Source organism: Parasteatoda tepidariorum, chromosome 10 (genome assembly GCF_982258835.1).
Source record: "Parasteatoda tepidariorum strain Cologne lab strain chromosome 10, Ptep-v5.0, whole genome shotgun sequence".
NCBI lineage: Eukaryota > Metazoa > Arthropoda > Arachnida > Araneae > Theridiidae > Parasteatoda > Parasteatoda tepidariorum.
Window position 1 is genome coordinate 6,748,333 of NC_141764.1, and position 13,738 is coordinate 6,762,070.

General features: G+C 29.6%; 1 long non-coding RNA gene across 2 annotated transcripts; it reads left to right on the plus strand.

The window, feature by feature from the left end:
- The first annotated feature begins 785 nt into the window (after window positions 1–785).
- LOC147802112 (uncharacterized) lies at window positions 786–6,628 on the plus strand. Of its 2 annotated transcripts, none has more exons than XR_015429665.1 (3): window positions 786–849; window positions 2,610–2,701; window positions 6,458–6,628. It is a non-coding gene; the product is annotated as an uncharacterized LOC147802112 (long non-coding RNA). The 2 variants fall into 2 exon arrangements; XR_015429666.1 differs by lacking the exon at window positions 786–849 and adding an exon at window positions 1,019–1,145.
- Window positions 6,629–13,738: the final 7,110 nt, after the last annotated feature.

Here is a 13,738-nt window from a genome sequence, read left to right on the forward strand (position 1 = left end):
ATCAATCTCCATTCCAGTACCCCCCCCCCCCCAGAGATTAAATCTGTTATGAGATAATGGAGAACTTTGTGACCCAACAGATTTAACTTTCAACTGTCACCATTTATTACACGGGGAGTCTTCGGCGGTTGGATTCTTATTCCCGTTCTCACGCACGTGAGTCCAGCACCTTGCCAACTAGGCTATCTCGAACTATTATACAAATGGAATAATATATAGTAATTGCAATGATTAATATATTGAATTTTAAAGTTGCAAAGGAGTAGGTAAAAACTTAAAAAATACTTATTAAATTTATTATTTAAGTATTTTGTTGGTGATGTAAACACACAAAATCATAACTCTGAATAACTTTCGATCTAATGATAGGATTTTCAGATTATATTTTCAGATTATAAATTTTCTCTATATCCCTGTACCCATGGTATAGCTAAGAGACCGAATACAAGACTTTCGATTCCTCCGATTTTACGAGATTGTACATGGCATGTACTCTCGGAGGGTCTTGGCTGAGTCAAGGATCGAACCCCGAAAGATATTTTAATAGAAAATGAATGTAAAAAAAAACACTTTATATTGCTTTGTTAAAATTCCAGAGTATGCTTTAGTTCCTCACAAAAAGTTTCGCATTCTTGCTTCATATATTAAATAGCATTCGCTCGGCGTGCATGTTTCTTTAGCTTTTCTTATTGCTTCTATACATTCGACCCTGCGTCAATCGCAATCAGGAGTGCAGTGTGAATAGTACTTAAGTGTTCTTTTCAAATTTTACCTTTGGGGCGAGCAGCAAAATACCAGCTCAACTTCTTATTGTTTGTTGACTGTTCTCCCTCGTGCCGGTGCAATCACGTAAGTTTTTATAAAATTATTTATTCTTTTAATTATATTTTCAGTATCTTTTCTTCTAGATAATTTATAGGGGATGTTTCCGTATAGTGATCTGTCGTGCCAACTGCAATTGCCAAGGTACCAAGTAGATTTTAAACTTGTTAATGTTTTTAAAAATCACACGTAGATGTTTTCCCGGGGATGGCTATGAGTTATACCTTTCGAGTTGGTCCCTTTCAGTAATGTTTTTTTTTTGTTTCTCTCGGGACACTGCCCGGAAATTTCAAGACTTGGCGATTATACTTCCACAGATCATGGTACGGAAATCTCCATTTATTTTTATTCTTTACCTTCTTGTGTAAAAGTGCAATGTTTATTAAAAAATTATGTGGAACTCGAGCTATAAATTGGCTGGGGACAAATCATGAATTCTGTTATTATTTCATCTACCATCAGTATTCTCCCTAATCGTTTTTTGAAGGCTCTACCTGAACTTTGATACCAATAAATCAACCCCTTTTTATAAAAAATAAACCGATATCTATTCAGATTCTATCTAATCGCTATCTATTCCCTAATTTATTCAGATTCAATTTTGAAATCAATTGATTCTCTGTTTAAAATAAATAATAATTAAACATTGATAAAATTATCTGTCTTCAGAGGTCTGTCCAAGCCAAATTTATTACCGTTTAGCGGTACCTTCAACAATTCAACTTAAAGAAAAACGGTAGTTTCACACAATACTTTTTCTTAAAATTTTATTTTTGTGTCTCATACGAAATGATAAATCCATATTTTTATGTTGATTTTTTAATATAATTTTTAATTTTCACTAATTATGTCTAAATTTTCACAAAACAGGTACCTTTCAGAAAAACCTAGACAGTCCCTTGGTCTTTAACATAAACAGTGGGAATTAAAATAAATAAATAAATTTTTTATTGATGTTATCTAATAGATATTTATAACATAGAAAATGATGGATAAAATAATTGTGATTAATGCTGTTGAAAGTCTTTTGAATTTAGTCTCTGGTGTAAGATCGTCATTCAGAAGCGAATACAATTGTCGTACGCAAACACTCGGTGCATATGGCAAAGTTCCAAAATCCTGAACCTCCGTCGCATGGAAAGACATATGTTTATGCGTCTGACTGAATCTCACGAGATAATCTCTTCTGAGATTGAGATTCGAAAGGGGTTTAGGTAGCCCAAAGTGTTGTAATAAGGCTTTGTGTCCCGAATCTTAGAATTAAGTCACTGAGCACGTAACTTTTGAGACTAAATTTTAAGACTGGTATCCTACAACACTAGAGATGCTCTAAACATTAATAAGCAATTTTGTTTTTCTTTCCTTTTATTGTTATGATTTTCTGTTTTCCCAATCTTTCTTGATAGTTTGATGTGAGCTTTTTTGTTATCCACAATGCACACATCTATATTATGTACAGCAGTTAAAGATAAAGTATCTAACAATTAAACTACTTTAATTAAACTACTATAAAACTACTTTAAATTCACTCCTGCTATTTTATCAATTGTATGAAAGATAGCGATACCCATATTCACATTTTTGTTTATATTCTGTAAAGTGACTGAAAATTTACTACAATTTTAAGATTATTTATTACCATTTATTATCCTTAGCGTAATTTGCTGAAAATTGTTGTAAACATAAATATTTCTTTTAAAATGTTCATTCAGTTCTAAACAAGGTATTTCCTATTTAGGGCAACAAAATGCAATTTATTTTTTTCTATTAATTGACTTTCTTTTCAGTTCATTACTTTGGATGAGTTAAAAGGAACATTTGAACGTAGAATCTGTTGATCATTAGGATTTAGTTTCCATTCATCTGTTTGAGAGGATGGGTAAGTTTTGTTAGTGCAAAAAATAATCATTTTCATTTTAAAATTTAGAATTAAGAAGTTTTTTTTAATTTTTCTTCAATTAAATGTGTAAATTTCTTTTTATAATGTTTAACTTTTATTTCATAATCTGGAGTGATTTCTGTGTATCTAAAAATATCAAACTTGAAACTTTCTAAAATATACAAGATCCTGGAAAGCACTTTGTTTACAAAAATTTAAAAAAACCTGAAGTAATTAAGGTTTAAAAATAAGGTTTCCAATTTACTTGTCACCATCGTACTTGTGAATCAAAATTTCAATATCTGACATAAGTATTAATTTGAGTTTTTGCATAGCATTAAGAGTTGTTATTTGGAAAATTTTCAAAAAATTGCAAATCACAGTCACATAGTGGTATGGGCCAAAGCTGTAGCATTACTAAAGCCTCATTTCATTTCTAATAATTTATAATGTTTTTGTTTCTCAGTATTCAAAAGGATTTTTAAAATAAGATTTTTAAAAAAATGTTGTGCGTTTTTTGTAGCATTAGAAATGAAAAGAAAATTCTGTTAAAGAAATTATAAGCTGAGTCAAACGCTTGACATTTCTTTTGGAAATAAATATTTTTGATGTGTCCTATTTTTTCTTACTGTTGTCACTACCTCTGCTTTTAGTTTTTTTAAACTTATTTTGTCTTTTAAAATTTTCTTGAAAAAGTCGAATGAAGTGACAATTTTGTCACCAGATAATTAGTTGAATATTTTGTATTTAGTTAACTGATCGTTTGCTTTTTTGTTAAAGTCTTCGTTTAGGACAAGCTTATTATTTTATTACTAATAATTTTTGGAGCATTGAAGTCATTTTTCCGGCTTACTGTTCTGGACTTAAGAATTTGTATATCTTATTTCTAAGACTTCATAGTTTGTTTGCAAAAATTAACGAACTTAGTAAGAATTGCATCTTACATAATGGACATAATTATACAATGAAAACCTCTCAGGAGAGACCACTCTCTGTTTCTCGGTAAAATGGACTTGGGAATGGAGGTTGGTTGTTCTTAGAGGTGTTACCTTCATCGACTCAAAGTTACGTGATTTTTCGCAAACATTTTTAATTATAGACTGTCATTCTCTTGGTATTGAAATGTTCCTTGTGTTGATGTCGTGAAAACTGGATGGGTGAATAAAATTTTATGTTAATAGAAATTATCCCTTCTAATATAATTATGTGTGAAACAAAATGTACCAACTATGTATGGTATAGTTATTTTAAATAAATAAGAAATTATGTTTTTAAGTTAGCATTTAATTTTTTTTCTTCATAAAAATCAGTTGTAAAAGATGAGAAGGGATTTGTTTGTTTGAGATGCTGAGTCTTTTCTAATTAACTTTTTTTATATACTTAAAATAGCTAAAAGTAATCCAACAAAAATTACTGATTAATCAAAAATAAATCATTCAACTCTGATTACTAAATTATCGTATTTAGTGCAATTTGACTACAACATGAGGTTGCAGATATCTGAGAGATCATCAGAAATAATTCTTTAAATAAAAACCAAGCAAATATTTAGAATACATTTTAAACTACTTTTGTTTTGATATTTTATTGTGTTTCCTTATTTGACCTTTTCCTCATCTTGTGCAGAGATTTCGCCCAATTGCTGGGAGAGGTTTTTATAGTCTCTGCTAAAGTCCATGAAAAATAGAGATCTCAACGTAGAGGTGATCTTTCCTGGAGGTTTCACTGTATATTGCATTTTAATGCAGGGCAACAGTTTTATTAAACAGATGTAGAATTGTGATTTATTAATGTTTAATCTTTAACTTTCTTCCAAGCAATAGCAATAATTATATCTATTATTTTCATATATTCAACAACTTTTAAGAAATGGGTTAAAGATTATATTTCGTCTGTTAAATTTCTATCTTATTTAAAATAGGAAAATTGACTTCAAATTTTTATATTATTAATTTTTTATTCTTTAAAACACATTCCAATAAACTGTAATAAGGTACTACATTTAAATTCTTCATTATTTAGCTTATTTTTATTATAGTTTTCAATTGCTTACAAGTATAAAATGTTGTAAAAGCTTAAATATTATATAACAAAGCAAATATTTGGTTGAGCCAAAATTAGATGTCTTTTTTCTCTTATTAATCAATGAAATATTTTATTTTTATCCATCAAAAATAATTTTTCCTAATTGCTAATATTTATTGAAGAATAGTTAATGTATAATTTATTTTACAGTAATTTTATTTATTTATTTTTGAATAAGAGAGAAATCATATTTTTACTGCTGTTACGCTTCTAATTGTTTTGTTTACTGATTACTTCTTTTCCTTAAAACAATTTTCCCTTATAAATTTAACACTAGAAAGACAAAAGAAGCCAAATTAACCCCTTTCATATTTTTTTCGTTTCTCTATAATAGACAATTACAGTCTTTTATTTTTATAATTTAATTCTTCATGCATTCAGAATTCATTGAAACTCCCAAAAAACATGTACTTTCCGTAAACATAATTTTACTATACCACACTTGTCCATCTGCCATTAATTTACAATAGCTGTGCTATGAAACCCAATACATTCTAGCTTTCATTTGATTTTTTGTGATTAAATCCTACTATTTCACATGGTCAATAACTAACTGTATTATAAATTTTGCCCTAATGTAGCTGAATGAAAACGTGGGTTTGATATAATGTATTTTTATAATGTTAAAATTCAATGGTACCCACTAAAACATTGTTAATAGTTGACGTAATTTTCTAGTTCTGAATATTTAAGAGTTTTTAGTTCAGTAAAAAGGTGTTAGAATAGTATGATGTAAGTGATATCAAAACTAAAATAGCCTTAGCAGATGGAGGCAGCACATGTGGCCTCATAACGAATCAGGAATCGTTTTTGATTGCATTACTTACAGAGACCTTTTTTTAGTTTAAATGTTTAATAACTAAATAAGTAAACATTTGGCAAAAGAAAACAATTTTACTTTTGGTTTTAGGAGAGAATTTCCAATAAGTTAGGATTGAAAAAAAATTAAAGAGATGCTGTACTTGTTCATTCAAACACTAACTTACTGAAAGTGCTGAGTATTTCTGACCTTCCATAAATTGTTCCAATTTAAGTGCTTATTTAATCATTCATGCCTTAGCAATATAGAAACATGTTAAAAATACAGTGTTTAGTTTAATCAAATATATTCATTAACTAATTAGAATGAAATACCACAGAATATAATGATCAAGCCTATAATATATTTTTATTAAATAATTATATTAAGATTTTGGATGTGTAATCACTAACTCCCTCAGTCTTTTTAAGGTATACAGCAATGTTCAGTTTTTCTAGTGTTAAAAATTATGCAATATTTTCTACCAGAACTATATTTATTTTATATGTTTTCATTATTATTACAGGACTGTCAACTTTCTACGCTTTTTTTCAAATATTTATTCTAGTGCTACATAAGTTTATGTTTTAGGATATTATTTTCTACTTATTTTAGCCACTTTTCCATGCCAATACTCATAAATTCGTTCATATGCAATGCGATTTTGTTCTAGGTCTTTTGTTTTAAGGCTGTTGGCAAATTTAACAAAAATTTTTAAAGCTTTGATTTTTAAATGTCCACCACTTTATAAAATATTTTTTAAAATGCTTATAAACTGGCAGACCTGTTATTATTTTCAGCATAAAAATAAGCAAACAGCTACTGTCATTTGTTTATCTTATGTGTTTTAATTTGATTTTTTTATTTTGCAGTTATAATTCGAGAATTTATGGGAACGAAGTTCATCAATATTGTATATTGAAATTCAACATTTATGTATGTCAAATACTTTTGTAGATTATATGTGTAAAAAAAAATTATTAAAAGTATAAATGTATTAAATGTATTTAAATAAATGTATTTAAATAAATGTTTTCAATTTACATGTTTGTCTTTATTTATCAAAATTCTATTTTTTGAAATCTATTATATATTTTTTGTAAATTGTACTTATAAACTATAGGAAATTTTTTTTCTCTTCAATCTTAATGTTAAATTAAAAATAAATTATGGAATGCTATCTTGTTTCTAAATGTAGGAAAGAAAACTTTCTGTAAGTTAGGGTCCGCCAAATGATTAGAGTATCAAGCTTTAACTTTGCTTAATTTAATTTCAATATTATAATGAAGCTTCTACATAATCATAGCCGATATTGACATAGTATTCCATACAATAAAACTTTATATATTATTTTCAAATGTAAATTGGACTAACGTAAGGATGCTCCAATCATGCTTATTAAAAAATACATGGATTGTGAAAAGTTATAGTTGTAACCAGCCAATTTTGTTTACGATGTACTTAGTGGTTCACCATAATGAAAACAGCAATATATATTGGTTTTTTATGTACCAACAAACAAACTGAAATATGGGTAAAGGCTAGTCTTAACGGTATAATCAAGAATTAGTATGATTGTTGTTGAAATTCGTTCATTTGTGTTTTGTTAAACTATGGAGCAAAGTTGGATTAGCTCATATTTGTTCAACATAGGTTGTTCCAAATTCTAATATGAAGTGATGGTCTATCTTGATGGTACCAAAGAATAAAATGGTTTTTTTGTGACATTAAGCTGGAAACCATCAACACACTTAGGTTTTCTAACATGGGGTGATGGTCAGTCTTGATGGTGGCAGGAGAAATTAAGCTGGTTTTTGATGGAATGTAAGTTGGTAACCAACAAAATATGTTGGTTCCTGATTATTTTTTGTGTTGGACCATCAAACCACGTTGGTTTTTGATGGATTTTTTTGTTGGGTTATTGAAAAGTACCATCAAAAAATACCATCAAACCATGTTGGTTTTTGATGGATTTTTGTTTTGTTGGACCATTGAAAAAAATACCATCAAAATAAGTTGGTTCCTGATAAATTTTTTTGTTGGACCATCAAAAAATACCATCAAACCATGTTGGTTTTTGATGGATTTTTTTTTGTTGAACCATTGAAAAATACCATCAAAATATGTTGGTTCCTGATAAATTTTTTTGTTGGACCATCAAAAAATACCATCAAACTATGTTGGTTCTTAATGGATTTTTTGTTGGACCATTGAAAAACACCATCAAACTATGTTGGTTTTGTCTATGTTGGCCCAACAAAAATTTGTTCCAATTCCTAATATGAGGTGATGGTCAGTCTTGTAGGTACCATCAGGAATTAAGATGGTTTTTGATGGAATATAAGTTGAGACCAACAACATATGTTGGTTCCTGATTAATTTTTTTGTTTGGCTATCGAAAACTACCATCAAACCATGTTGGTTCTTGATGGATTTATTTGTTGGACTATCGGAAAATACCATCATACCATGGTGGTTTTGTTCATGTTGGTCCAACATAAATTTGTTCCAATTCCTAATATGAGGTGATGGTCAGTCTTGTTGGTACCATCATAAAATATGATGGTTTTTGATGGAAATTCATGATGGGTACCATCATATTCATGTTGGTCCATCAAAGAAAAACCATCATAAAATTTGTCTTGGGAATATATATATATGGAAGCAACAAAAATAAAACAGAATCAATCCGTAATCTGTAAATGATAACCAGTGTTTTATACATAATGAAATAATATTAGCTCACTAGATCAACATAAATATTTGATGAAAAGTCGGAAACTCAAAACAGGACCGTCGCAAGAGAGAAATGGAAGAATGCTAAGGTCCAGCTCGGGGCCCCGGGTGCGCCATGCCCGTCACACAAGAGTGTGCCCCTGGGGGGGCGGAGAGAAGAGCTTTGTGTATTAAGAATGGTGAAACTTTAGAAAATGATGTGTTTGGTAGGACAGGATTCGTCAATGTTATTATGAAATAACAAGCGTATACATGCGGTGTAAGAGTTGTTCCGCTGTTTTTGCATTGGTGTGCGGAACTCAACACCGTACTAACTTCAGCCATAGAAAATAAAAACAGTTCAACTACCGGTGGCATCACCCACCACGGAGTCCAACTAAGGGGATGCAAGTAACAAAGATTCGTCACTTAACACCGATGCTAACCAGTAGCTATACGTCCGCGAGTCACCCCTGAAGCAGCCTCCACCCTTAACGAGGTGCCCAGTAAGTGACTCCGGACTTGACCCTAGCCAACAGGTGACGTTCGTGGCTAGCCGGTTGACGCATACAGGCCAATATGCACCTCCCGTTTACCTGAAGCACGGGCCAAAGCAGTGTATTGGGGTACCAGGATGCCCCTCAACTGCCAGGATCCCGTTTTCCAGAGGGACTCGGGTCTCCACGCACGGCAAACACGCGGGCGGTCTCTTCCCATCTATGTCCAACACAACAGAGTGGTAATCAAACACAGATGACAAGCCCTCACCAGTATATTTGGCAACCAAGACAAGGGGGAAGAGAAAGGGGAAAGTAGGAGTAAGGGGAGAGGAAAACGAAGGGAGGACAGATCACTAGGGTACCCCGGGGCGTGACTCCCTGTGTTTACCTAAAGAAGGTAAACCCCTCAGGGGAAAATGACCGACGGGATAATCCCCAGGTACCGTTAGTTTCAACAATTTTAAAAGTATTAAAAACAATACTGGCAACATACAAGAGACTCACTACAATATCTATTTGTGACTAACCTTCTTTTCTAATAAAAATGTAAATGTATATTTTATTTCAGTTGGGAAATATTTACATAAAAATATCGTATAAAAAATTAAAACTTCAAAGAAAAGAAATGGAATCAAAAGATGTAATCCGCAGCTAAAAGCATTTAATATAGACAGCTCATTAAATTCCTCATTCACAATAAACAATTATACACCATTCCTTCATGCATTTAGTTTTTGAAATTAAATTTACGGAAACGGAAATACATAATAAATTGAAGTTTCTTATTTCAATTTCAACAATTTATATCATGTATACACATGAATTGAATTAACATTTACAAAACCATAAACATTTATATTCACAGTATTGGTTTCCTTTTGCTGTAAGAAAAGTCTTTTTTTTTTCAAAAAGAAAAAACAAGAAAAAGGCTGCAATTTATTATTTTGAAATGTCAGTTCAAAAGTTTTGAATTTTACCATTTTCATGATTGAGCAAACTGAGTGCTTGTTAAAGATTGGGCAACAGAGAATTAGAAATTACATATTAGTAGTTTCTTGAGAATAAATGACTTCAATTAGAACTTAATAGTTTTAATTAATATTTCAGTTTTTATGGATTTAAATATCAAAATTCACTTATTTAAATTAAGTAAACTTGTATTCGTGATATTGGTTTCCTTTTTGGCAATGTGATTAATTGATAAATGACTTAAAATTCTGAAAAATTAATTGAAATACCAACAGACCATAGCTAGGGTTCTTAAATAATATTTTATTATAAAACCAAAAACTCAGCTAATTTATTTAAAGAAACACAAACATCTTCATTATAATTAACTCTTTCTTTTAGAGAAGCAGTTATTTGAAGAATAAATAAAAAACATTGACAATAAATACCTTAAGTTAAAATTAGATTGATAGTACACTTACAAAAGAAAATGGTGTTTAAGTTCTCAATTTAAGAAAATTTTGTGTAAATAAACCAAATTACAATAAACATTTGTTGCATTTGTTGTGCTATTATAATAACTTAAAAATTAAAACGAAATATGTTTTTTAATATTAATATTTTTTTATTTTAGTCTAATTTCAAAATGCTATACAATATTGAACTATATAATAGGATGGCATCACATTTAATCTAAAACATATTTAGAATAATAGTCCATGTTAATATGACCAAGATATAAAATCTATATATATATTTCTCTTACACGGCACCAAAAAAAAGCCTCATTACAACTCCCCGAATGGCAACGTTAGAAAATCGGCCAATGATTGCTGCTAAAAATGTCACATGGCAAATGTCACATGAGGTAGCTCAACATATAGCGCTTTTAAAAACGGAAACAATAACCAGAGTGAGCATTATCAGGTTGTTCAATTCAGATTCATGCCCTAAAAACATGATAATGTTTAATTTAAACTCAATTAGGAATTAAATAGGCTGGCTTTCTCCATGACTATGAATAAGTCACAAGGCCAGACTTTTGAGAAAATCAGTTTAGTATTGACTACACAAGTTTTTAGTCATGGACAACTTTATGTTGGCCTGTCAAGAGTTAAGTCATTTGACAGCCATTCACTAATTGCTCCAAGATGCCAAATCTATAATTGTGTTTTCAAAGAAATTCTAAATGCTTAGTGTTAATTTCTTAGAGCTTTGCAGAAAAAAATGTTTTTTGGAAAAAAATTAATTGAAACTTCTATTGGCAGTAGGCAAGGGGAACTGCCAAAATCAAAACTCCCCGATTAGAAATGCAGCATGGCGACCTCCACGTGGTATTTCTCGGGTAATGCTAACAGCCATGCATTTTAATTTATTGTATGTAAAACATCCTTATTTTGTTCTAAAATGTTATGTACTTTGTCACAAATGTTAACTAATATAGAAATTGATTTCAATAATGATGATCACCAAAAAATATTTCATTTGGCGATAAAACAAATTTTTGTATTCTTGAAAATGAAAGACTTTTTGAGGGTTATTATCTCACAAGGAAAAGTTAAGGTTTAAAGTTTATATTTTTAAATAATAAATTTTTTTCTAAAGCTTTCAGAATTTCTAGCATTAACTAATTTATTATACACATTTAGTTGAATTTAGGTGAGTAACTGCAATATTTGATAAGTTATTTTGCTAATATGTTTCTCATTTAGCTAACGTTTTGATTTTTTCACCATGTACAATCTAAATAGCTATTATACTTTTTTAAAAGCCAATAAGAACATTGATAGAATTCTTCTACATAAGTACAATACTATGTCTTTGATGATAAAATACTATGTCTTTGATGATAATATGCTATGTCTTTGTGCTAGAACATTGTGTTCATTGGCGAGCGAGCACAGCGAGCCATGGTTCACGGCGTGAACCACATAGGATTGCGTAGCAATTCTCGGGGGTTGGCGAGCGTTAGCGAGCAGGGGGCGGAGCCTCCTAGTACTTGATATATTATATTTAAAATTGCAAAACGAGTCTTATTTAATAAAATTACCAATTTAAGTCAATAGTAAACATTTTTATTTAAAAACCATTGTGAATACCTAATTCTTTTATTTTGTTGGATTTTAATACATTTCAAGGAAAATTGTTCAGAAATGTTTGAAAAATACATTGAAACGTCAGCAAGTTAAATATTAAAATATCACTTCTATTACATGTTCCATCTAATAGTAGTATGCCGTTTTTCAAGCATAAAAAAGTATTAAAAAGCGTTTATGTGTTAAAAAGTATATTAAAAAAGTTAATGTTTTAATTTGCAAAAGTGCTAAAAATATAGTATTGAAAAGTAGCTTTGACAAGGACCATCTATAACATACCATACGATATATAACAAGTTACTTTTTTTTAATAATAATTAATATTTAAAAAAAGAACCTAACTTCATCTACATAATTGTAGATTAATTCTGACAATAATTTCAAATCGATCACATTAAACAATAAAAAAGTGGTACACTTTTTTTTATTCCGTACCTTATTTTGTTAATGCTGAAAAGATTCTGCTCTTCATAATAACATGCAGAACGATAAAAATTATAATTTGTTATATAACTAAAGGTTCTTGTAAATTTTAATTAAACTAGTTTATGCATTAAAAGTTGTACAAAGATATTAGACAAAGCAAAAAATGATCTTTAAAATTTTTTTTGGAGGGGAGGGGGGCTTTAAAGTATTTACGTGGAGAAAAAAAAACAATACGTTAATAAATGATGAAACGGATCAAAGAGCTTTACATATTTTTTTTGTGACAGTAACCTACTTTTAAGTATTATTAAAAATATTCCTAATATTTAACATTTTTATTAAGCCCATTTTCCGCCACTAAGATTCAAGGAGTAATGAATGCCTCAAGCCAAAATATTTGAATTAAGTAAGAAAAAACTGATTTTTTTTATAAACAATAAACTATTTTTTTCTCAATTTCTGTAAACTTTTTTCGCGACTGTATATTTAACTAAATAAGTATAACAATAAGAACTTTCTTTAGAATGAAAATAAAATAAATGATAAGTACGTTTTAAAATTTATATTTAATTAAGATATTCCTGTTCATCTCAATTTTATGGAGTAATTATAACCAAACAATTATCAAATGCACATTTACAAACTGAATACAATTTTTAACATGCTCGAAGTTTAGCAAGAATCCTTATAACTTTAAGTAAATAGTTAATTTGTAATAAAAAAAATATTCAAAAATAGTCTTATTCGTTGGCGCCATTTCTGTAATGTTAGTGAGATACCTAATTAATTTAAAGATGAGATTAAAGTGAGATTTTAATTTAAAACAAAATAAAATTTGAATAAAATTTAAAAATTAAAAGTCACTTATATTTATGTAAAAGGATATAGAACTTAATTAAAGTTAAGTAAAATGAACCCAGGTGTTTCGATAGTACCACTCGTTTCTACGTTATTCATAACTGTAAAATAATCAATAAATTGGTCTTCCGATACCTACCTTAAGGGTTTCTCACATACCGAAGGATCAATAAATTGGTCCCCCGATACCTAACCTAAGGGTTTCTCGCATACAGAAAGATCATTGAATTGTAAAATCTGTGAATGTACAATATAAATGAAATAAAAACTGGTTATAAGGCAGGCTCATCGATACAAAATGAGCGATAGAAGGACTAAATTAGGTATAAAATTTATATCACGTCAAATAAGTAGCTGGAATTGCAGGTTGTACAGTCTTAAGCCTTATAAAATTTTTCGCAACGTTCGTAGATAAAGATGTTTACTTTTTCGATGCGCAGAAATTGTGAATGCTGATCCATTTGAATGCGCAAGTATTATGCCTTCAGCATGCAAAAAATTTAGTTTAAGATCTATAGTATACACCATTAGAAGCTTTGTTGATGACGTTAGAAATATCCTTATTCCAAAGGAGATAAGAGGTAATAATATAATTCCAAGATGTTTCGCA